General features: G+C 41.9%; 1 long non-coding RNA gene across 1 annotated transcript; it reads right to left on the bottom strand.

The window, feature by feature from the left end:
* Window positions 1-1,306: 1,306 nt before the first annotated feature.
* LOC119018633 lies at window positions 1,307-25,058 on the bottom strand. Its single transcript, XR_005074807.1, has 4 exons — window positions 24,921-25,058; window positions 19,860-19,962; window positions 16,768-16,905; window positions 1,307-4,410 (listed from the first exon to the last, which is right to left on the bottom strand). It is a non-coding gene; the product is annotated as an uncharacterized LOC119018633 (long non-coding RNA).
* Between the last annotated feature and the right edge of the window lie 758 nt (window positions 25,059-25,816).

Here is a 25,816-nt window from a genome sequence, read left to right as displayed (position 1 = left end):
ACACTGTATGTGTGTGTGTGTGTGTGTGTGAGAGAGAGAGAGAGAGATGGAGATCGTCCATCCATCCACATCACAACATTTTCCACCAACAATAAAACTCACTCACTGGATAAACTTGAAACCGCAGAGTTTGCTGCAATAAACTCTGCTGTCAAATAATCCAATAATAACTATGTTAATATAAAAAACCAGCGTCTACTGCAGAGTCAATTGACAGGGGGGTACCTGTTAATTTTTGCGATGACTGTAATCAACATGAATCAAATGACAACATGAGAACAATGGAAGGTTTTGCTGACAGCGATGAACCTCATGAGAATTCACCACAGTGCAGTGGAACCAGATCATTTTGGTTCACTCTCACTGCTCCAATAGCATTTCACCTTTTTCAGCAAATAACTCTAAAAACAAATTCTACCTGGTGAACATGGTGAAGCTTTTAGCAGATAAAGACGCAGATGTTTCCCTGAGGTGGAAGAGACCAAAAACAGAGCAAAAAGTGAGTGAATAATGGATTTCCATTTCTCATGTGGACACGAACACAACTCCAGATGAACGATACTGTTGCTTGATGTGTGAAGAATAACTGATTGCTCAGTTACTGGAATTTTAAATAAATTACAAGGATGATTTATTTGCATGTCATCGCTGTCCAAAGTAAACTATGTGTGTCCAGATGATCATAATTCTTGAAAGAGCCACAAATTATCTGCAAAAAAACAAACAAACAAACAGACCAACCATCAGAACAACTCTGCAGGCTGTGCACAGCAGAGGGAGCAGTGCCAAGTGGTTCTGGGACCATCTACCAATGGGACCATCAGTCACCCCACCCCACCACTCCTTAGTGCTCCAAGACCCAAGAGGGAACATAATCCGTACTTACTGTGCTTAATTTCCACTACAGCTAAAGTTAAGTGATGCACAGAAATACTGATCCCAGATAGGAACATTACAAGATTCAGTGTGTGCCACTGTAACAGCAACACACCAAATATTGTGCTCTTTCTTCAAACGGCTACAATGATCCACTGTAATGAGTACAAAATGACTGCGAGGGTAAAGTTAAGTATGTCCTGTTCTCCTCATCAATGACCTTTTACTATCTGCCCTCACAAACTCAGCAGCATTGGTCAGATTTGACAGATATGTTCAAAAGCAACTGAAGCAAATCATCATGTGATCATCAAACGCTAATTAAATGATCGGTCTGAGGGGAACCTATGGTTATTAAATTAGGAAACTTTACATAATACGATACTTTTAGATAGAAAAGTAATGCAGATGGAAAAAACAAAAATCACAGTTGAGCGGTTTATATTATATTTTATTCAAATACGATCAACTTAAATGTATGAGAAGTGTAATTAACTACAATGTTTAAACATCTGAATACATGGCTGTAAATTCTTCAGAGGGTAAAACTCCAAATTTAAGAAAATATTTGACTTTTTCCTTCTGAGACCATGTTATTACATCATTAATATTTTTTAGTACCACTTGGTACTGAATCTCTCTTGTTGCCCCAAAATGACTCTGTGCTGCCTGCTGGATGGACGCGGTGCACCCTGTACAGATAAATGCATAAACACTCCTTGTACCCAGACAAAGGCATCAAGCAGGCATTTCATTAGACCATTGTGTGATATGGCAGGCCGCTGCTGTGAATGTATTTATTAGTTTGCGATACATGCCTTTTCCTGTTGTTCCCGGGGCAGTGGATAATGCTGGTTTTGTTCGCGGCCCAGTGTGAACGGCGCCTCGGCTGCCAGCTGTCAGGGCTGATACCGTCTCATTTGGATTCCCAGCCTGCTTGCTGAATGGCTAATTAGATTTGCCATTTTCAATCCACTGATTGCTATACATGGTAGGACAAAGGAGCTGACAGTGTGCAGCATTCAAGTCCAACTGTAACAATTAATAACTATGGTAATTAACATGCGTGTTGGGCACCATTGATTATGACATTACCTGCAGAACGGATGGCCCGGTCCCTGCCATTTCATTAAGGAGCACAGATATGGACTGTTATTAATAAACTGCTCTCTGCAGCTGAGGGGGCTTATTAATTACACAAACTAGCGGGTGCATAGGGTAATCAAGTTAAAGCGGTTTCGTTCACAATAATTGATCTAATTTTTACTGACCACTCTTGTTGGATCGTGTCACACACTCCCCCAGTGTGAAGAGAAATCACCTCATTAACAAAAGTTTAATCCTAATCATAGTTCTTGGTCTGCCTGGCTTTAAGGTCATATCTGAATGTCAGAACCATTTGAAATTGATTGGTGGTAAATTGAATCAATGTCATGTTTAGAGAAAACAATAACAACTAATGGATGGGGCAGGCCAGCCCAGAGCAAATAGGTTTATCGGGAGGTGTGCACGTGCATGTGTGTTTGTGTGCGCAGGAGAGAGGTCAGGCTTGGTCTGACACTTTCATAATTCATTATGTCTATAGTAAGAGAAATGTCAGGATCTGGGTAATTAGCAGCAGCTGCAGGGACCTGTTGGTTGGTGGTGGTGGAGGGTGGAGGGTGGAGGGTGGAGGGTGGAGGGGAGGGCTGCTTACTGGAGAACAGACAGAGATGGAGCAGGAACAACAACAGCGAGACAAACTGAACTCTGGCAATGAACCGAGAACTTACAGTTTTACTTTTGTGTTTTACAGTTTGATTTGAAAAAAACTGCTGTCCAAGTAGCTTTAATGCTGAGGACAATGTATTTAATTCTGTGAGTTTCATAATACATAAAGGCAATTATTTTTACTGAAGCCCAACTCAAATGTTGGGAATAAATATTTGTGCAAAAGTTGAAACTTTGAGGTTTGATATTTAAAGCTGCAGTAAGGGATATATGTCAGCTCTGTATTCCAACAGTAGTCACTGTAATAGAGCGATGGTCAGTAACACATGTCTCTCCTTCCCCCGCTCATACAGCAAAACAGAAAATATGTTCTGGTAACCCTGCCCACTTTAACCAATCAGGACAGAGAACTTCATAAAGGGGCGGTCCTTTCTGCTCATGAACGCTGAGTAAACACAGGTGTAACAGAGAGAAACTTAGCTAAAACAATGACATTGAAAACATTTAAAGGGAAGTTCTTTCACTCAAGTTCTTTTCACTGCCTTGCTTAGCAGCAGCTCCCCAAGCTATCAGGCCAAACCACCATCCCACCAAGTTACATCACATACATGTAGTCTAAAGGTGATATGACGTGTTCTGGTTTGCACAGGCATAAAATGCCAACATTTTGCTCTGACGACTGGGCTGCTAATCCACAAATTAGTAGCTACATAAGTCGTCATACAGTAAATCTCCTGAAACTGACAGGCAGAAGCATTCACCAACAGCTGAGTCATAATAAAACAAGAAACTACTAAATCTATGAAACAAGTGTCAGAGCTACTGCATGTGACATTTGTCTAATTGTTTTTGACCCAACTCAAGTGGCAGACATTTGACATTTGGCACCAGTTGCGGTCGACTTGGCCACAACACAAACCCAGAAGTCCCTTTCTTTTAATTGGCTTTTCTGTTTCAGGTGACGGGCGAGCTGCCAGCAGAAACAAATCCTCTTGATCCTTACAAAGCTGCAAAACATGAAGGGAAATGGCCGGTCTCAGTTTTTTTTCCTGATGGGGCCCAGGGTGCAGTTTATAATAATAAAAAAAAAAAAAAGACATCTGCATCTCCAAACCCCACAACACGTTGCCTCTACCTCTGCACATCAACAAATACACATCAGATGTCTATTTCCCCTCCACCTGGCAAAACAGCAGCCACTTCCATCATCCGGTGCGTGTGAAATTTCACACTCATTTTTCACGACACATCTTTTAATATGCACGGCTCCCTCTTTCCCTTCCTCTCTCCCCTCCCGCATATGAAATCCTTCCATTCTTGGCTGCCAACAACAAAAGATGCAGCCAATCATCTCCAAGCGATGGCAGTTACAATTTTCTGTGAACAATTTGCTCCCTTAAGAGGAAAATTGCTTTCAATATAAGCTCCCTTTGAAAGACAACAACAATAAAAAGATACAACTGTAATGCCGTTGCCTCTGTCAGCACTTGGCTGGGACAGCTTCAGTGGGAACGTATGACTGGGGGATGAGGTGCTTACAAGTCAGCCTTGTAATATCAGCATCTGTGTGAGACAGTCCTGGCAAATGAATCCCACTTTGAACATAACAGCTTGGCATCACATGAAAATTACTGCCATGAGCAGGAGTTGTCAGATATGCTCTTGCCATTGTGATGGTGAATTGTCATTTATTATATGTTGTGCCTGGCTCTGTCAGCTCCTGTTGACTGTGCGTATTGATTTGCAGGAGCAGAGGGGTGCAGAGGTCACTTTGATCAACACTCTGCAACACACGGGAATCACGCCGAGCTGACATTCCATTACCTGAGACAAAAGGGACACAAAACAAAGAATATGTTAAGGAACGCTGGACTTCAATACGGCAATATGACTATAATTAACAGAGAAATGGATGGCTCATGTCGAGACGGCTAGAGGCCGCTTGCTCCCGGAGGCTATTGTGCGCCGGAGACAAGTGCACTGTCTCCTTGATATTACATGCTTGATCTTTTGACTCTACCGCTCTCCTCGCGGCCTTGTTGTATTTCCTGAGCCTCTTCAAATCAAATATGGTCCTCTCAGGTGCTTTAAAATCACCTGGCAGACTGGGCAAGGCAGTGATTGCACCCATATAGGTGCAGACAAAAAGGAAAAACTGTTTTTATTTACTTGTATTTCACTTTGAGCAATACCTAAAAAAAGATTTCACCTGTCTGTCAGATGGGAATCTTTGTTTTTTCTATGGTTGTTGCTCTATGATAGGCTTCTTTGCTGTTTTGAAATCAACTTGAATACATTTTTCTGACTTCTACACACCGTTTCCGACCAGTGCGATGCAAAATTGCAGTGCGGCAATATGGATTTCATATTCATATATTCATGCAATTTTTTTCACAAGACAACTGGCACCCCAAAAGCCCTTTAGAGTCACCAACATATAATGTTATCAACTGAATATCCTTTTACAAATGTTCTGCAGTGATGTGCATACGTTAATAAGAACCTATAAAATCTATTCTTATACATTTTCATACAGATTTTTTGATGAAAATCTGCGGTTGGTGTAAACGAACATTAAATGTTAGGTTGTGATACTATTGCAGTTTGATTGTTACTGTAACGATGCAGTTTTTCCATTGTCCTTTGATTTTGAAGTTCAAAGTCCATGTCTCAAATACACAGAAACAACTTGACAAATTTATTTTTTACTTATCTATTCCTTATAGTTTCAAATTCAATATACACACAAAATAAAATGAATATTCAACAAAGAAATTAAGATATATCCTTTACTAGCGTACTAGTTTATATTACGCGTATCTTGCACAGATAACGTCCCTGACAGAATAAACTGTTGTTCTTTAACTTGCTCTGGAGATTTTCAGGTGTCTGCACATTAATAAACACGTGTGTCCTTAATAAAACCATTCCAAACCCATTGTACTATAAAGAAAACTGCATGGTTGTTCATCTGAAATCCTAATAAAAAGACCATCGTGAGGAATGGGCCTACTGATCTGACAGCAGCAATATGCTTTTATTTATTAGCAGGCTGTTGGCAATAATTAGGCGCACGGCCGTGAGCGTAGGTGTTTACTTTGACTGCATAGTCGCAGGTGAAGTGCGCGTCTCAGTGCTGTGCTTTGAGCGAGGGGCTGGTTGACTGGCGTTATTGCGTGGGCCGGCCCTGCTGCTGTCTGTCGTGCCTGTCAAAGTCATGAGAGGATCACTTTATCATCGTTTGTCTGCCGCGTCTGACGCTATTGAGTAGGAGGGAGCCCTTAGGGAAATGGGGGCTGGCTGCTGTATTTGCTGTATGCTCCGTTTTTTACTTAGTTGCTAGCTTGGCTTTATCAGGATTGTTGTTCCTGCCTGTCAAATTGCTTGGTAAGGTTTGTTATACGGCTCCAAAAACCAGCAGGCTGGCCTCATGTGGTATTATTCAGTATGACGGCTTGTCAAGGCCTCAGTGGCACTTAAACAAAGCTGCTCTGTGAGGCCTGGCTGCATTTACACGCCATCACAGAGATCAAAGATGTGATCACAGATCATTTATTGCTCAGAGACTGGCTGTATTATTGGATTTTGCACACATATTACAGAGACAAAAACTTTATATTCTTTCAGGATGATTCGATAATAACTTCCAAATATTTGTAAAGCAGATGTTTTAACAATTGATGTATAACTTGAAGAGTTGATATGCTAATGGCTGTGTGAGGGCGTCCTTTGGCACTGTAGCACTGTGAGCTAAATGCTAATGTCAGCATGCTAACACGTACACACTTATGTGGTTAAAGTGTACTAGCAGATAATGGATGTGTTCGTAAAACCAATCTAACTCTTGGAAGTAATAGGAAGTTGAGCATGCTCTTTCCAAATCGTTGACAAATGACTAGCTTGTAGTCTTAGTTGAAATCACCAAAGTAACGCCATATTTACCCAAATGTTTTACCATTTCATCTGTAGTATAAGTCTACAACTCAACTCAAACAAACTGTCTTAACATATCTGCTTGTCTGACGTGACATTAACTGAATCACATTAACATTTAAACAAAACACATCTACAACAACATTGCTAATTTCAGCAAACTGCACTCTGAATGTATGGATGATCCATTTTGTGCCAAATTAACCCCATGCTCATTATGATCTCCATCTTAGTTTAGCGAGTTAGCATGCTAGCATCTGGTAATTAGCACTAAACACAATCTAGGACATACTCAAGGCTGGGCAACACATATGACATCGTTATTGTGATATGAGGTAAGAGTAAGGTTATCTAATTTTCTGAACTTACCAGACTGTTCTACTTGTTCTAATGGTTGCTCTTACCTACTTATCATTACAGCCACATTACTGATGATTATTTACCAGAAATCTTAAGTACCAACACACATTCCTAAAAAATGGTTGCAAGATCAAAGTAAGGCCTATTCGGTCAAAAGTATTGTGATCTTTGATTTTGTCCCTCTGTCCATTTTATGAGTTCTTTTGAGAACATTTCTAAATACTTAGGTAATTATTATCTGTTGCAATATGGCCTAAAAGTATCCTGACATTATTTTAAAGCCATAGCACCCTGCCCTACCTTAAACTCACAGTGACACGACACGAAAATTCAAGCGGTCACTAAAGGTGATTGCATGTGAACCATGAACATCTGTGCAAAATCTGATGCCAGTCCTTTTTGTACAGGTTGAGATATTCAGTCTAAACCAAAGTGGGTGGACCGGCCAACTAGCAGCATGGCTAAAAATCCTCAAGTCTATAATAACAAATCTGAAAAAATTAGAAAAATATCTGCAGTCTCAACAGAAAGACCGAGCAGTTACTCAGTCGATTCCCTGCTAAGACAGCGAGGAAGAGAGAAGCTCAGTGCATACGGTACCAGCAGATGGACAAACAGCCTTGAAATCCATCTCAGCTTCTGAAACTCAACAACAAGGCCAGAGCCAGTCTCTCCCCATCACCAGCAGATGATATTAGCGGCGCCCACCATATGAAAACATGACACAACATTGGGAGCTCATTAGCGCAACACGATGATTGCCGAGAAGCAAATTACATGGGCTTTGAGCCTGAGCACAGGAAATCACACTATTATTCCAACGCATTACACTCAAGTGAAACTGATGTAGCTTCCTGTGAAACTGAATAGTCATGCTGCGGCCCAGTGGAATGAGGTTAATGAGTTCTGACTGGTATTAACATTAACGGACCATGTCGGCTGAAACAGACCGGTTTGCATGACTCAGGCAAAAACTTCAGCCTGTTTATGAAAGATTATCACGAGCGGCTCGGTGGGGTATTATGCACTAAACAGGCCGTGTGTTAGATGGCCGATATGGATGATTCAGTGTCAGTTAACACACGTGGCACTGCCAGGAACCCAACATGCCAGCTGGCTCCGCGGATTCTTTCTAATCGTTCATCTACATGTTTGAAACAAGTGCAGTGTTTTCTAGTGAACAGCAAGGAAAATAAGCTCCTTCTCTAACGCAGGGAGAAGGCAGACTGTCAACAGAAAGATACCAAGCTGAATGACTGGACAGTATCTGGTATGAAGGGAATTAGCATTAGCATTGGGGAAAAAAAAGGGCCTCTGTGTGGGTCAAGGCAGGGCTAGCGTGCACCTAATATGATAAAGCTCAGTGGTACAGCGTCGTCTTAAGGGTGCAGCAGTTATAATCAGAAGTTGGAGTGGAGGAGCGTCGGCGTACATCCATCCTGGCAGAGACAACGCATGTATTACACACTGCTCCGGGGCAATCCACAATGCAAAATTGATTAATATTTGCTTTCAAAATGACACGGCTTGATGCATGGGGGCTCTCCACATGTAAATGAACACTTTAAAGGAGATGAATAGCCTCGGCGGAGGATTGTAAAGTTCAAGCAGCAGATTTGCATATTTATATTACAAGTTACTGATAATAAGCAGGGCAGGAGGAAGCAAATGCAATCCGTTTGTCAATGTACAATTCCTGCATTACAAAACTAGGTCTTATTAGCTTCCGTGAACTGATATGTTCAATTACTTGCCTCGAGAGCTGCGCTGAAGATGTATTGTACTGCGTTTTGACTTTATAATACAATTTAGATAAAGACAGAGAGACAATTGATGATTCATTTAGGATGCCACAGCAGACACGCTGAGAGAAAATTAATCTCATCTCGGCAGCATTATGTTATTTCTCACAAAAGGTGTCTAATAAAACAAAACAAAAAAAGTATGAATTGAATTTCACAATATTTAAAACAAATCATGATGGTGCTTTAGCTTGTTTCTTTGTTGTAGCTTAGATTTGATCATTATGCAAAATCCTTACAGCAGTCCAACCCGCCCAGCTACTGTGACTGTATTTATGTTAAAAGGCTTTTCTCTGCAGTCTTCACTTTCTTTTTGGAGCACCACAGCTCGCCTTCAGCATGGATTTCCTGTTCCTGAAGAGAGATACAAAGACTGGACACCACTAGAAAGACAAGCTGCCATTATGGTTTGTGAGGTGAAAAAATAGTGAGGTTTTTGTGTCCAGTGGAGTCCAGGATGATGTCACTTTGTCCCTTCAGCGAAGCATTATTCCAGTGTTTCCAGTACTACTGTTGTCTCTGCTGTGAGAGTGTTGCTACAGGCTGCAGCCAAGAACATCACCGACTGTCTGCTGGGCTGGTTAAGATTCAGACAAAGTAAAAAAAAAAAAGTTCCTCTCATTAATTGGCTGAATACGACACCTACTACTATGATTACAACCATCAGTTAGTCATAGTACTGTACAACTAGTTCTACAAAATGGTAAAAATACAAATCTTCCATGAGGTGGCCATCAATTGTGCTGCAAAACATTAAAGCGAGGAAAAACAAATCCTGCTCGTTCATTTAAAAACAGAAATAACCAACACACCTTCTTCATGCCTAAACAACTGCATAGAGTCGATTGCCAACATAGGATAGAAGAAGAAAACTACTTGGTTACGTCTTGGTTCTAAAATCACCTGGTTGGGTTTAGGCAAAACAAAATTATTTTTTAGGTTTAGGCACTACTTGGTCAGGTTCTTTAGCTATATCACTGGTGCTTGGTCTAGCTGTTAGTTGGACTGAAATTCAATGTTGCTCCTACATTCATGGTCCTCAGAGGATTAATCCAAAATCATTAATCCATCGCCATGAGATTGTTGTTTTTGTTTTGTCAGTGAAATATCTATTAAACAACTTTCCGTTGGACTGCAACTCCATCCACCAAATGTGTTGGATTCAACAAGCCTCAAGCCTCAGAAAGCTGCTAGCATGACTGCAGACTCTTGTAAATGGCACGAATAGCTGTTGAGAAGATTCTCTCACTTGACAACCACCACTGAAGTGCCACTGGGCAAAGCACTGAGCCCCAGTGGTTCCAGTTAAGGTGCTCAATAGATCTAAAATGTAAGTAAGGTAGAGTCCTCGTCTTCATAACAAGTTCTCAGCTAACTTTTATGCTGCAATAGGAATTCAAAAACCTGTCAGTGGCTCAGAGCTTTGTAGTCCTTCATGCAGATATAAAAGTACTATAATAGCTGCTATCAGATACCAGATAGACTTCAATAGCTGGTGCGATATGAGGGATGGGAGAGAACATATGTTGCATGAAGCCACTGGATGAGAAAGACGATACGGCCAAAAACAAAACACAATATATGAGTAATCTAATATGTGCCATATGTTGACCATACATATAGGACCTCCTCTCTTTGCCGAAGTGAAAAATGAAATCAAATATCACAAACGAGAAGAGCCCATTAAATTAAGATGACAGGGCCTAACCGTAGTGTAACACACACCGTCCTTTGAATGGGACATTTTTGTGTTTGGCTGACACTCAATATCTCAAGTTGTTTTGTCCCCCCCTCCTCTTTTTCATCAGGTGAATTGCCTCTGCTGAGCTCCTTAACAAGTCATTATAGCGCGGTGCTTGTAGAGGGCCGAGCCAGGACTCCAGGTGTTAAAACGCACTTGGCCGTGTTAGCCGGCCAGACCAGCAGGAGAGTCAGCCAGCCGGACTGCTCCTCCTCCACCTCCTCCTCCACCTCCTCCTCACACTGTGTGCCTCAGAGAGACACATGCACAAAACAACGCACAGTTCATTTACTATTTGATAGCGAACCATCAGGGGAAGACACTGATTTATCACATTAATTCCCTCTCTACTGCCAAATTAATGTGAAGTGTAAACTAGCTCCTTGGAAAAGTACGTGTAATAATAAGAACAAGAGCACAAACACAACTGTACGCTCTGAAGTGGGAGCCTTCCACTCACTGAGAGGGCTTATCATAATATTAAAGGAGGACTGTGCAGTTTCAGTGAAGACGCTTCAGAGAAAGATCTTCATTGACTGGTGTTTTTTATGCCTAAATGTAAATAAACAAACTAAAAGACAACACAACTTCATTGTGTTTTACTTTGTTTGTATTTGGCGGACCCTGCCACCTTTCTAGCTGTTCTGGAGATCTTATTTTCCTCTGAGAGCAGCTTGTTTACTCAGTTATGGAACAACTAAACGTTTCTGTGTTTGTCTATTTATCTCGTTTATATCGTAAATGTTGAAATTCTTCTTCCAAAACTACGTAGTCCTCCTTTAAACCTGTTTCCTACCAACCCACTTCAGCTCCACTGTGCGGCCCACACACTCTCTCAACATCTAATAAGAATGTTAGTTTAGCTAATTAATTGGACATAAAAATTCTAACGGCAGACAGATGCAGATTTAATTCAATTTGGTCAGAATTGCTGCGACTGTTGGAGGAATGAAACATTGTTGTTGTTACATTTATGAAGCCGATGTTGAGGACAGGCTAGCTGCACAGGCCTTCTGCTGTGGCCGAGGCCATAAATCTCCATCATTTTAACAAGAAGAGACAGCGACCAATTTGTGAGATTTATGTTTTTATTCCCTCTCAAATATGAATGAAGAACGGACATATCTGTGAAGCAACGATGATGGCGCTAAATCTAATCAGAGTGGAAAATGAATTTTAACGGGCTTGTCGTTACAATTTAAGTCTCATAAGGAGCTACCCTCCTTTCTGTCACGTTAATTCAATTCCCGATCACGATGATCTCCACAGAAACTTCTGAACCATAAAGACGGGCTTTGAGGGCAAGCATCGCATGTTTGAGAGGGAGAGATATGTCCTGTAATTGAATAATAAACTATGTCTAAATTGCATTATAGGCATCCAGGGTAATTGAATTAGGGGAAAAATGCAAGTGAACCACATAATAATAACACATAAAGAAATGGATTGAGAACAGTGTGCCGCTCATTGATGGGACAGGAAGGGTCTGTGCTGCAGTTCCACTGAATGTGCCACTCTGAGCTCGCCTTGTCTACAATAGAGGTTTCATAGTGCAGCGAGTGAGTATGGACAAGCTCCCCCGCACATGCATGCAAACATAAGCACTTGAAGTAAAAACAGAGAAAATTAAGTGTCAACTTCAGGTTCTGCATGTGAAAGTTCCCTTACAGCCTCTGAGTCCAGCTCAAGCTAATATTATTTCAGCACAATCTGTAATAAATGTATTCTTAAGAATCATAAAATGCTGAAGTAGATGACAGACCTCATTATCTAAATACATCTCTCATGACGAGGAAAAAAAAGACAAGAGGAAGTGTTGTTTCCAACAGAAAAGAAAAACCACAAAACCATAAAACAATGTTAATGTATTGAGGTGGAAGAAAATGCGAGGTGTCCAATCCGATCATTACACTTGGGAAGCTCATATAAATGTGGTGGAAATAAATCAATGAGGGAATGCACCAACTTAGATTTCAGCAGAGCTATTAATTTACTCGAGTCGAGCAAAGTGAAGTGTGAGGGTATTTTCACACCTACTGCAGGAGAATGTGGAAATGTTGCCATGCAGCATTCAGAGCTAACAGTGCTAACATGGATCTGTTGTATTAACTTCACAGATATGAGGATTTTGGACAGTCTTTTTTGTTAAAAGAACACTTCACCCGAAAATCAAAAATACACATTACCCCTCTTACCTGTCGGCCTTCTCTCAAATATAATGGAACTAGTTTGCACTCGGCTTGTAGGATTTAAAGCGGGATTTAAAGCTGAAAACGACCTCGTTGTGAGCATGTTGGAACCATTTTCTTTTTACTGAACTACTCCAACCATAGTGCGACAGTGCAGGACGCACACATTAATGGTGCTTTGACGTTAGCACGCTTACTTAGCTTATTTAGCGAGCCACTCGTCGATGCACACTTGCTTCTGCGCGGTGGGTGTCGTTTGGTAGAAAAAGTAGTACCTGACATAACTTCGCAAGGTCTGGATTATCTTGAATAACCAGGTGATGATTTCTGAATGAATCTGATGAGTTTTTTTCAAATGTAATTTTCATTTTTAAGAGCCTCACACCATTTAGTTCACATTATATTTAAGAGAAGGCAGACATCTCTCTGTCTAATATCTCTAAACTCAGCAACTCACATCAAAACAATCCAAGTGGATAAAAAGCACTAAAGGTAAGTGGAAAAATATATAGTTTTGATTTAGAAGTTTTGTGTCTTTTTATGTTTAAAAGCTGAGAATATTATATTTTGGAAATTATCCCAATGATTGGGGCCTTATTTTCTACATGCACCAACTCATTACTTTCCTACACACACATATTGTTTACTACCATGTGCACCTTCACCCCGTCACTGCAGACACACCGTTTTTCCCACTGGAGGAATTAACCGTGACGACCCGCAAGAGTGAAAACCTCAGCTCAGCTCACCCGGCATGCCTTGTTGTCCATGGCGTAATCTGATAATATCAATCATAATTGTGTTAGATGTAATCCATCTGACTTTCAGTTTGTCAGGGTCAGGGTAGGAAGCAAGGCCCCACTTGCCATCAATTATCAGACATAAGAGAGTGGTGGATGGAGCTCTCCTCTATAAATAATATGGTGGGGCCGCGGCGCTGCCGATCGATGCTGTACAGTTCCACTGTCATGGCTTTAATGGCAGCTGGCTTTCTTGGCTGTGCGGATCAATAGCGTGTCTCCTCAGGGCTCAGTCTGGGTCCAGGTCACGCCTGGTGACGGGGACGTAAATGACACCTCTGTTGTGATTGGAAAAATGCAAGGCTTTTGGGTTATTTAGTCCCACTTCTGGGTGCTCGGCCGTTTTCCCAGCGTCTGCAAGAAACACCTGTTGAGATGAGGCGGATCATCTCTGATTATCTGCTTCTAGTTTTGACACCAGAACATTCAGAAACAAGGTATTTTTTTACTCCTTTCAAAAGTAAAATCCAGTTTTATGTGCATTTTGCAAGAGCACCTTCAGTCACTGGTGAATTGAAATCTCTTTTACTCTTTTTATTGGACCTACGTTTATCACACAGGCAGGCAAACACCGCAGGTGCTGAGTAAAGTACAGTACAAGGTCACAAGACAGAAATGCTGCATATTTATCTATATTTTTTCAGACGAAAACCTTCACCGCAGATTTTTTTATTCCCTGTGTTCCCAGGGTGTGTAAACAAGGAGTGAGCCCTTTAAATTCCAAACAGGCTGGTTTGAAGTGATGTCTAATTGAAAAACATGAAGAGGCACAGCTGCTCAGTCTGAATGTCAATGGAAGCAAGAATGACAGACAGCACAGCAGGCAACCAGGCCAAGATTGCTTGGCCAAGACTTACGAGACACATAAACAAACACACACAAACCGAGTTAACATGGAGACACAGACACAAAGCCAAAGTAGGTGGTATCAACTGTGGGGGGGGGTGTGAAGGAGCAACAGACAAATAAAACCAAGAAGATGGGGGAGATGGGCTAAAGTGTTCTGTCTTCAAAGGAACAACGAGGAGAGAGGTTAAAAATCCTGACCCGTGAAAAGCGGGATGTTTATCATAAGGACATAATGTTGGTGGCGTGTAAAATCCTGAAACGATTAATCAGTTTCCGCTGCACACACACGGACTTCTGAAGGGTTTCACCTTGAAAGAAAAACAGGACTATATCATCAGCACGAGGCTAAAATATGATATTTAGCCGGAGGAAAACATGTTCTCAGATGTCAGTGTCACATGTAAAATGCTGCAACAACATCGGCAGGGTGGACAGATAGACGGGAGATAGCCGTGTCACAGAAAGGCCACCGAGCTGACACAAATCTGCGTCCCTGTCCATCTTTATGGGGGAAGTGGCCTCACTGTAAGAGATAAACTGCATCTGTAATTAACAGAGATATGGGTCAGTGGGCACCCGAGGCCACTTTTGCCAACTTTGCCTTTGCGTTTTTCATCTCATCTTCCAAAATACAGACATTTTCTGTTTCATTTTGGCCCAAAAAAAAGAAAAAAAAGAAAAAAGAAAAACAAACAGTGAATGAATCAGCCTGTGGAGAAGGGTGGGGAGGAGTGTGTCTGACTTTGATGTTAACACCACTTTTCTCTGTTCAAGTGTCCAACACACCTTTTGTTCTCAAGCAGTTAAAACGCTTTGACAAAATAGTATTATAGAGCTGCTTCACACTCACTACAGCTCCTGGATCAGTTTCATTACAAAGGAGTCGCGCTGTTGAAGACGGGACAAAGTCACCGGATGCTTAAAGTTCAGCTTCTACTCTGTCGTTGGTCCTTGTTGTGTAGACGTGACATGTGGTGAAACTTCCTCGACTGATTGCTTTTTCAGTGATATAATACTTGGAGCAAACTACAAGGTTGACACTGTTCACAGTTTGCGGCCTGCATCAAAGAGAAACATGCTGTAAATAGCTCTCAGGTCCTGGGCCACACGAGAAGCAAGACTCAGGTACAATTCTAATGCACGCTTTTCCAAAAGCTTATTTCACTGAGAACATGAAGAAACTTGTGTAAAGTTTAAATCAGTACTCCAAAGCCTGTGTTCATTGTCCGTAGACCTCTTTCCCAGGGAAGTAATTGAGTGTGGAGGGTCGCTGATCATGGAAGAGAGTGTGTTTCTGCTCTGTTGCTGCCATCGGCCACTCAGGGCCCGCGCTGCCCCTGGAACTAATGGAGCTTCCTCTGGGCCGCATTTCCCCTCAGATGGGCACAGCTGGGGGAGATCCGCCACCCAGAGCTGGGGTTACACCCCCCCCTCTCCGCACCCAGCTGCCACCTCCTCCCCCCCTGCTCCTGCCTCCTAGTCCTGCTGAGCCGCTGCTTGGCCTGAGCCTCCAGTCTGCTGCACAGCGCTCAGTCTTAACAGGAGGGGAGGCGAGTGTGGGAGTTCCAGACGTGGGTGGACCACCGTGATGAGCACTCGTATCTGCCCTCAGAGAAGGGCGGATGCATTGCCCTGTCCGTTCCTACATAGCAGGTCCCCCCACAGAGGCCAAGAGACAGACACGCTTAAATAACACGGCCATCTAACGAGGGCAATGAAGCCGGCTATTTGTGCTGGACCAGGGGGTGGTCGGCCTTTTGATACGCCTCTGTGGAGCAGCCCTATGGGCTCGCTCAGCCCTCCACCTCTCTGACATTTTACGTGGCCTCGGAGAGAAGGCCGGGAACAAGGACCTGTGTCATAAAACGTTACAACAGTGCTGTGAAGCAGACGCACAAGACTGTTTGATGTTTTCACCCTGCATTCTTCGTCAACCAAATAAACATTTCACTCTCTACTGGGACTTCTTTTAATTACCACCTCTCCGACATCTAAAATTATCGGTCTGTTGTAACAAAATTATACTTGAATGCAAATAATATTCACACACAACTGCTTTAAACCCGTCACACAACTACTAAAGGGCAAAGTTAGTTATCATACATCTGCAGCGACCATCTTTCTCCACCACTACCATGAAGGACTCCCCTCCCACTTGGTGTGTGACGGATGGTGCGTGTGTGTGAGCAGGTTATAAAAAAGTGTACTTCCACACCGTGGAACTTGTAAAACATAGCGAGGGCTACACCCTCTGCAGCCACACAGCAGGATCCAATTAGGACTCTTATCTACTAATTATGTCCCTTACACATCTGCATTCCAGAATTTAAAAAAAGCCTGCTGTCCTCTCTCTGTAACAAGCTCTCGAATTAATGAGATTGCTCTGTAATTGAACCTCTTCATGGGTCCCTTGGCAGGGAAAATACGCTAACTTAAATTTGTATTAACAGAGCATCAATCATAGCTGATCAAACGATAAACAGTGCTGATGATCACAGGGCTTGCACCTTTATGGAAATGTGCTGTCCACCTTGGAGTAGAAGCTTCTGCAGTGAGGAGGATGGAGGTGATGGGTGGTTGGAGGGGGGGAGAGGATCACCGTTCCGGGGTGGGCCACTGTGGGGCGCTGTGCTCCAGATCACAAACTGTAATCAGACAGAGCTCACATGAATACACAAACACATCCAGTATATACATGTTTTTGTGTGGTGGCTGTGACACACTCACACAAACAAGCTCATATAGCTATGGTGATAAGTTCAGCCAGTTTTCTTTGGTTATGGGGCTTCCAGACTGAGACTGAATACATCCGTTTGTTATTTGACAGCATACTACACACACTGATGGTGTTGTTTCCTTCTTTTATTGCCTTAATATTATGAGACCACATGTCAAACATGAAAAGTTGCTTTGTGCTGGGGAAATAATATAAGACAAGGACTTACTGGTTCACTGTGGATCAATTTCTTCTTTTTATTTTTCAGTAATTCTGCTTAAATCCACACTGCAACTTAAATATCTCTCATCTTCTTATATCAGGACATACTGATTACATTTTTAAAAAATCCACTTCATAGCCTTTTTATGCCGATGAAGTTATATTTACCACTGAGGCTTCACATGCTAATACACGTTTCTGCATGAATTTGACCTCCAGTAGTACGAAGTCACAAGTGTACGACGAAAAACAGCAGAGTTCATTCAGTTTCCGTGAACATTTATTCCATGAATGTAGATTAAATCAAACAGGCCTTGTGTAACTTGACCTCCATGTGCCATCCAGATAGGACTGTACTGTCCACATGTAAACTAGATACAAAACAACATGTCACATTAGACTTTGAATATTCCAGTAAACTCTGACAGAGACAACAAATATAAAAACTGTGTAATTTGTGTTATTATTTAGGTGGAAAAGTCTGTTATCTTCCATAGATTTATAGATATGTTCACACATCCTACTATTCACATTGACTTTAAATGAGTGAAACAGCAGAACAAGTTTCAATGACTGAATTTTTATGCCTAACAAAATAGACAAACTCTCCTTTTGTTCTCGTAACTGAATAAACAAACAAGGACGACACCATTTCATACTGTTTAACATTGTTTATATGTGGCGGACCCGCCACCTTTTTAGCTTCAAATGGTGTTCTGTGGACCTTATTTTCCTCTGAGAACAGCTTGTTTATTCAGTTACAGAGAAAATAAATACTTCTGAGTTTGTGTTAAAATTCTAAGTTTGACTTTCTTCTCCAGAACCAAATAGTGTCCCGCTAATTTCTTGTTTTCTGTGTCATTCTAACCATAAAAAAACTATTGCGATGCTTACAAAGACGCCGTGCTTTCCCAGGCAAACTTGGCAATTTCAAGATTTTTGTTTTCTTTTTTGAGTCCACCGTCATGCTCTCAAGTGTTCTCACAGTTTAACACGTGCTTGAGACTTAAGAGAGGGAGACATGCTTATAGAGCGGAGGTTAGTGCAGGTATGTAAAGTGGAGTCCCGGCTGTTAGTGCTGGAAAAACACCACGACAAGCAGATGGAACATATTCATCACTTTTGCATGACATTTAGCATTACAGTTTTCTTTAAAACACTGTGCAAGGTTATGTTACGTTACTTTTTCATTAAGTGCAGATTTCTATAGAGTAATCAATTCAGTCAGATAAGTGTTCCTATGCAGATCATGAACAGAATATGTTTTTATTGCTTCTTTCCAATTTGAAAAGTGCTGTTTGTTATAATTTTCTTTTAAGCTGCTTCTGTTTTCCTGGCAATTAATAATTGTTAATAGATGTGATCTCTGACCTGGACATTGTGTCACCGATAGTCGACTGTGTCTCACATTATGCCTGGACAAGGAGGACAACGGATCTGGAGGTGAATGGAGGAGGCGGAGGCTTTCTGGCGAGGCTGAGCTCACTTTATTAGAATTGATTCCCGTTTTTATGTATTTTGTCACAGCTAATGCTATCGATCAGAGCCTCCGCCAGCCATGCCCCCTTTAAAACTTACACAAATTCTGTTTTTGTGTGTGCCATTTAGCCTCAAAAGTGCCTGACGTGCTTTTAGAGGCATTAATCTTCCCTGGAGGAGGATTGTGCTCCTCTTACAAAACAGAGCATGGAGGAAGTTTAAAGAAAGCTTTGATGGACTGCGTCTGCTTTGGTTATTTTAGTAATGGTGTGAGGATATAAATTATGAGCTGTCCAAAGGAAAGCTGTGCAAATAATTTCAGATTGCCATACAAAACATGGATCAGAACAACAGGATTTTTTTTTTCTTTTAACTTTTGCGACTTCTGTAAAATATCAGTTTAATCGTCTCATCATCTGTGGTTGTTTTGGCACATAGGCGGCTAAGATACCGAGCTTACTCTGAGAGGAAAAAAAAAAAAGGAGGAATTAAAGGAAAGCATTTAAGATCCCTGGCTAGCACTGGTGTCAGCCCTCCTCTCCTCCCCTTGGCCGAGCATGTTGACAGTACAGCGCGGTTCACATGTCCCCTCCATCTCAAACAGGATCCCCACTGAGGAGAAGAATAGCTATTAGCATGCTAAAGGTAGCACTAATGCGAGACCATCTTTGAACTCCCCCCCTCTGAACCAATCTGCCCATTACTAGACTTGGTAATAGGCAGATTGGGCTCAGTGTTTGTGCAGGATAATCGAGCATGTGGGGTTTAGTGAGCAGAGTTTTGGGGGCTAACTTGTGTTAAACTGAGGGTCAGAGAGTCAGTCAGCAGGAGGGGAGCTGGAGCTTCACGTGAAGCCATATTAAGGGCAATTACTTACTAAAAGAAGAATATATTTAACATCTAGACAACACGCACTGATTTTTAACTTCCCATGTCATGATGTGTAGGAGCTTTAAGACACATTATAATGATGAGAAAGTGATACATCAAATCTGATACATCTTCCTTGTTTAGTTTAATAGATGGAGAAGATGAAGATGTAGTGAGGTGTTGTTTTGAAAGGATAAATAATTATATGATGCATTTTTTTTGTCTGAGCTTGGGCTGAAAACGTTGTAGTTTTACATAGTAGAAGAACTATTTTCATTTTTGGAGAATCTGTTGGTCATTTTATGTACTTACTGATTACAAAAAGACCAAAGCCACATCTTCTACAGCACATTCCCACAGGTCTGGGTGCTCCGTCATAATCTGCACACAGAGCAGCAACCAACCCGGCATCCACCTGCAGAGGTAAGGAGATAAAAACAGTCTGTACACAGAAAGTACTGACAGCTGCTGATTCAGAGTACAGACAGGATGAACATCCACCCACTGATGAAAGTTTTGATGCGTCAGCAGCCGCTGAACTTGTTGCAGCTTCAAATATTCTCCGTCATACAGATCACAGTTATATTATACGGCTCCATTGTTACAGATTAACTAGAAGAAATTATGATACATCTCTGAGTTGCTCATTCTTAATATTAATATACATGAGTGCATGTAATTATCAAATCAAATCAAACCAAATCAATCATCAGTGATCATTGTGATCATGTGCAATTGGGGAAACTAACCCACTCTGAAAATTGACCCCGTGTACAAGGCTAAATGTACTGCAGTGTTCTATATTTGGGACTACAAAAACAAACATAAATAAGTTGATCCTGCTGAACTTCCATTAAAGGAAAATTGGTTTAGCAAAAAAACAAAACAAAACACTGTGTATTACACAACAGGAGGTAGATATTTAAGACTCCACTATGAGTAGATTTTCATACAACACAATCCTTACATTCTACTCACTGCAATCAAAAATGAGTGAAAATAAGCCCAAAACTAGGTAATGTGCTCTGGAGTTGACATGGTCTGAGTGTCCCGTGTGACATCAGAGCTGCGGATCAGAGTGTGTGCTGAGACGGGCTTGAGCGTTCCTCATCAGCTTATGGTAATGTTGTGAACAGTGTGACTGCTCCAATAGAAAGCCAGCTGACAGCCAGTGACATGGCCTGCCCGTCACCTGACACCTGCCAATAGAGGGGGGGAGGGCCACACACACACACACACACACACTAACACATATATAAACACAAGCACACATACACACACCTGATAATCATTGAATTATACACAGCGCGCCTCTTTCACTAACCTCTCCTCTCCCGGGACCCAGCTGTTCATGAAATACCTCCCAGTAAGACAGTGGGGATGGAGGATGGAGGAAGAGGGGCAGCTGGGGGAGGCTGGAGGGAGGGGTGGAGAGGAGGAGGAGGAGGAGGAGGAGGAGGAGGTGGAGAAAAGGCATAGAAGGAAGAAAAAAAAAAAAAAAACCTCACGCCTCACTGGCTCCCAATACCATGCACATTTTTAAGAGAGCCAAAGTGAAAAGATACAATTTCACTCAATGAGGCGGGCTGCAAAGGCAGGCACAAAGGAGACAAGATAGTGCAATCTAGAGGTCACTGACACAGCCTCTGCTGTAATTACTACACTTCCTTTAATACTTCTGCAATGCAACTGCTCTCCCACCCCCAACACACACACACACGCACACCTCTCCCAGACCAACATGAGCATATAAGAGAACAAGTGTTCACTGTTACAGCTGCATTGTGTGAGCTCTCTGAGGGTTTTATTGTGCTGATCTTGTTGATATTAGACGACAAAGAGCAGGTTTGTGACCCTTCACCCAAACCTCTGGATCACGCTAAGAAACATTTCTTATCGTCATTTCTCACTCCGCTGACTGTCAATGAGGGAATAAGATACATCACAATACCAGGTCTCTGGATTCTGGTGGCATTAAACCCCCAGGTCACACAGTGTTGATCAAGAGTATCACAGCTGAAATAGGTAAACTGAACCTGAACACACACTAACACAAATGGACATAAAAGCTATTGCAGACCTATGGGTTCGGTCTGGTCTCCACTGGCACTTTAAAGTCTATTATTTGGCCCTATTCTGTGTTTGTTCAAAGTATAGGTCTACTGAAACTTTCCCGTAAAGTACAGGGTTACAAGCCAGATTATCGTGGAACAGTTTTCAATTGCGATGCGGGCTCAGATTAGCAATTTTCAAACAGGAAAGTAATGGTCCAAAATCCAAAGGGATTCATTCTGTTCGTACAAAACTTGACACTTTATCATTTTTCAAATCAAAGTTCTGTCCCACAAGAGGAATTCAAGGAGGCGAGGCGCGAATGCATCACATGAAAAAGGCAGCGTATTTGTCTTAGGTTAAGTTTTGATGTGTGTGCTTGTGTTGCTGTTTTAAAGGATTGCAAGCTGGGTGAAGGAAAAGGCTGCAGTCAACAAAAGGCATTATATAGCGTGCCCAGCCAACCACTTAAGATATCTTTGAAGATGAATCAATCACTATATTATAGTGAAAGTCCACAAGGTGCCTGGCTCATGATCGAACACTGCGTCTGCACTTCATAGCAGCCTACAGGGCATTGATGCTCTGATTGATCGTGGAATGGAAGTGACTGGAAAGAAGAAAAGGATTACGCTTGTCAAACGCAGTCAATACGCCAGGCCGGTGGTCAAATGTTTGCAGTAAATCTCAAATAGTGTCTGCAAAGCTAAAAAGGAAAAACAGGCCAGGAAAAAAAAAAAGAAATTCATTTGCTCAGAGGACCATCCTCTTGCATCCCCACTCAAACTGACAGGCCTGCAAATATGCGCTGGGATGAGTAGCCTAAGGCTTTAGGAGATTAGCAATGCTTTAAACATCAAAACAGCCCTTTCTATTATCTCAAGAGGGACCTGCCATCTAAAACTGAACAGATTCAGCTCACACCAAAGAATATACCGCTTCATACACAATCAATGTGCATTATTGTTTCACTTCTGCAAGATGGTGATTTCAAACTTTTCTTTCTTTTCCTGGTTCGCCGTCTTAGACCGCAGGTTCAATGCACGTCTCTTGACAGTGCTGGTATTAAGTGCTGCCTCATTTGAAGAAATTATACGCACAAGTCAAAGCATCAAATCCCTGCGCTGGCACGAGGATATTGCAAACAGGTAACAATGATATCTACGTGTCAACCGATGCTCAGCAGGGCTGCTGCTGTTGGGCTTAGTGTATTCAATGCACCAATCGCCAGAGTGTTATTTACAGAGGTTTTTTTCTTTTATGGAAAAATCAAGACGTGATTGATTCAGGTTAATGTGACTGCAAGCCAGCACCAAGCAGTATTCAGTGCTCAGGTTAACAGAAAACACTAACTTCCATAAAGTGCTATGGAGATAAATCACTGTTATCCTGACAGCGGTGACAGCAGTTTAAGCAGCGGCAATCATCAGAAGCACCTCGGGAGCCCCTGCGCTGCATTTTGCAAAATGTCATGGGGGGGTTGATGGAAGGGGAGGAGACGGGTGGGCTGGCAGAGAGACTTGGGCTGGGAGGGGAAATGGGGGGGTGGGGGCACTGGGAGAGATGGTCATATCAACCACCCATCAGTGTGCAGGTGCTCTACATAAACATCCCAGAGCAGTAAGCAAATTCTGTTGACGAATAAAGGTAATAAAACAGAGCGGGGTTGGAGGGGCGACCGCTCCCTGGTGTATTCCCCCTCACACTGCGCACTCACTCACTCACTCAACCAGCTCACCCGAGTGAGATTATGGTGTTTGCTTTTATCTGTCAGAGATCAATATTTCAAACGTCCGATAAAAGAGGAAATTGAACTGGGAATAGACTGAAGTGCTATAAAAGTACAAAGCACAATTATCAAAAAGCACTTAAACTGCCTAATAGGATACACATATTAAAAATGCTCAAATGGATGTCTCACAGCCATAATGAGAGCCGATTCTGGTCTCCCGTCCCCACCAGCCACGCCGCTGTCTTTTGATCACAACACAGTGCCCTTCTGGACGCAGCCACAGTGGTCAATGCACTCTGGTTAGTATATGGACCCCTGGAGGCTGCGCTCACTGCGTTTTAACATGCCGCTATTAGGTGTGAATGACTCTTTCGGCCTTTATGGGAAGTGCATTACGGATTTAAACTTTGAACGAGAGTGCTAACGGTGAGGATACAAGGACATGTGAGAGGCCCTTAGAAACCAACAGAAGAGTGAGTCCATAAGCCTCTTTTGTTGGAGGAAGGTCACTCCACCACCAACAACTTTACTTCATGACATTATCACAATGCAGAATTTGACTGTTATGTTTCTGAGCAGCAGAAGAGTACAACTCAGTGGGCACTAGCACATTACCATGACGTAGGTTTAATTCTTCCCGTGAGAAACTTGGCCAAAAATGTACACGATCATAACCTTACTGTTCATAGCACTGAGCAATGTACCTCCACCAAGGCCCGACACTCGCCCTCTGTCCTCACTCACAGATACCAGCCACCTACATACGCCTGATATTTCTTGGCAAGATCCATGCATTATTCCCTAAAAATGTGCAACCTTGCAATGTTGGGAAACATTCCAACCAACCAACAATCAGACATGGGTGAAAACAGAACTTTCTTGTGAAGGTAATTAAATAAATACACAGAAAACTTCCTGAACTTCCCTGGGTCAACAACAAGATCTCTAAAGATCATCAACAAACAAACAAACCACCCAACCGTTACACCTGCAAGAATGACGAGATGTTCACTCTGGTGGATCATGTGTTTTTCTCTGTTTAAAAATGCGAATACAGTTCTGTTTTGAATTGCTGAGCTTCTATGTGTATACTTCAACTTACTTATCATATACTAAGGCTCTTACTATAGTATAACCAAATACAACAAATACAAGTAAACACATACAAAATCCAACAACACACTGTAATGATCTAAATCCTCTGTTACAAGCTACTTAAGCTGTTTCTACCAGACTAGTAAGCATTAGCAAGCTAGCAACGCTTAGCATTTCACTACACATACACACAATAGCTCTTTAAACTGCTCAACACTGGTACATAGTTAAACTAGTTTACTAAAAAAAAAAAAAAAAAACACCTGTTAAGTGCGCTACACAATTTATTACTAGACATAAATCTCAGATACTGCTTATTCATTTCCGTGACGTTAGCTTACACCGGAAGTTAGCCGCCCGCCATCTTAACCACAGGAAGCGACGCATATTATCAGCTAACTTAAGGTCAAACTCCTTATTTCTGCACGTTAGAGTTGCAAACTAATGCTTAACGCAAGTTATCAGTTACTCGGGTGTGTTAATAGTCAGCTTACCTGTTGAAATATGGGAACACAGTTCAGTTCAGACGTTCAGTTTCTGCTTGTTTACTTGAACTCAACTATCATGTACTGACGCTCTTATTCTACTGACGCCCAGTCAAGCAGAGTGAATACCTACAGCGCCCCCTGCCGACAGCACGGTGCATAACAGGAATAAATCCACACACCTCTTTGTGGCAGAAAATTAATAATACAGGCAAGTGACTGAACATTTCTCTTTAGCTTTCACGTTTTAAAAAAAATGGGAGACTGACTGGAACAATTTGGAGGGCTGATATTTAGATATATTTTAAATAATATAAACACACAGCTAACCAACCAACAGTTGGACACAGATGAAAACATCACTGGGCCAACAACTGTTTTTAAGGTTTGACAACACTATAGTTCACTTTTGGTTATGTTCAGGCAAACATTGTGGTTTTGGTTAAACTGAGAACTTCTTAATGGTTGGAGAACGATCCCTGTCAGAGGGTTTGAAACAAGAAACAAACAGCATTCTCCCATATTAAAGTCAAAAGTTTGATCACCCCTTTTGTCTGCACTTTGACAACCCTTTTTGGGGGCACTTGCTGGAATGACCAATTTTGTCGATTTCCTTTAGAGAGGCTCATGAATGCACACATTTTTTGACACCGTTGCTAAGGCTAACTTCCTCTGCTCAGACTCCATAAAGGGAAGCCAAACTTCTGAATTTCGACCCGAATAACTGTCAAAGTCTGATACATTTCTATCTCACAACAGCAAAATTAAGTAATCTGTAAAAGAATAACTCAAATGTACTGCTGTCAGTACGTCCCAGACAGATTTGATGTGCTGAAGTGTAATAAATAAGCCACTTACAAGCGTGGTTAGCATCTGGGCTTGTGCCTGAAAGCCTGTGAGTTATA

The sequence above is a fragment of the Acanthopagrus latus genome, chromosome 4 (genome assembly GCF_904848185.1).
Source record: "Acanthopagrus latus isolate v.2019 chromosome 4, fAcaLat1.1, whole genome shotgun sequence".
NCBI classification, from domain to species: Eukaryota; Metazoa; Chordata; class Actinopteri; order Spariformes; family Sparidae; genus Acanthopagrus; species Acanthopagrus latus.
This window is presented reverse-complemented; position numbering and strand designations above follow the sequence as displayed.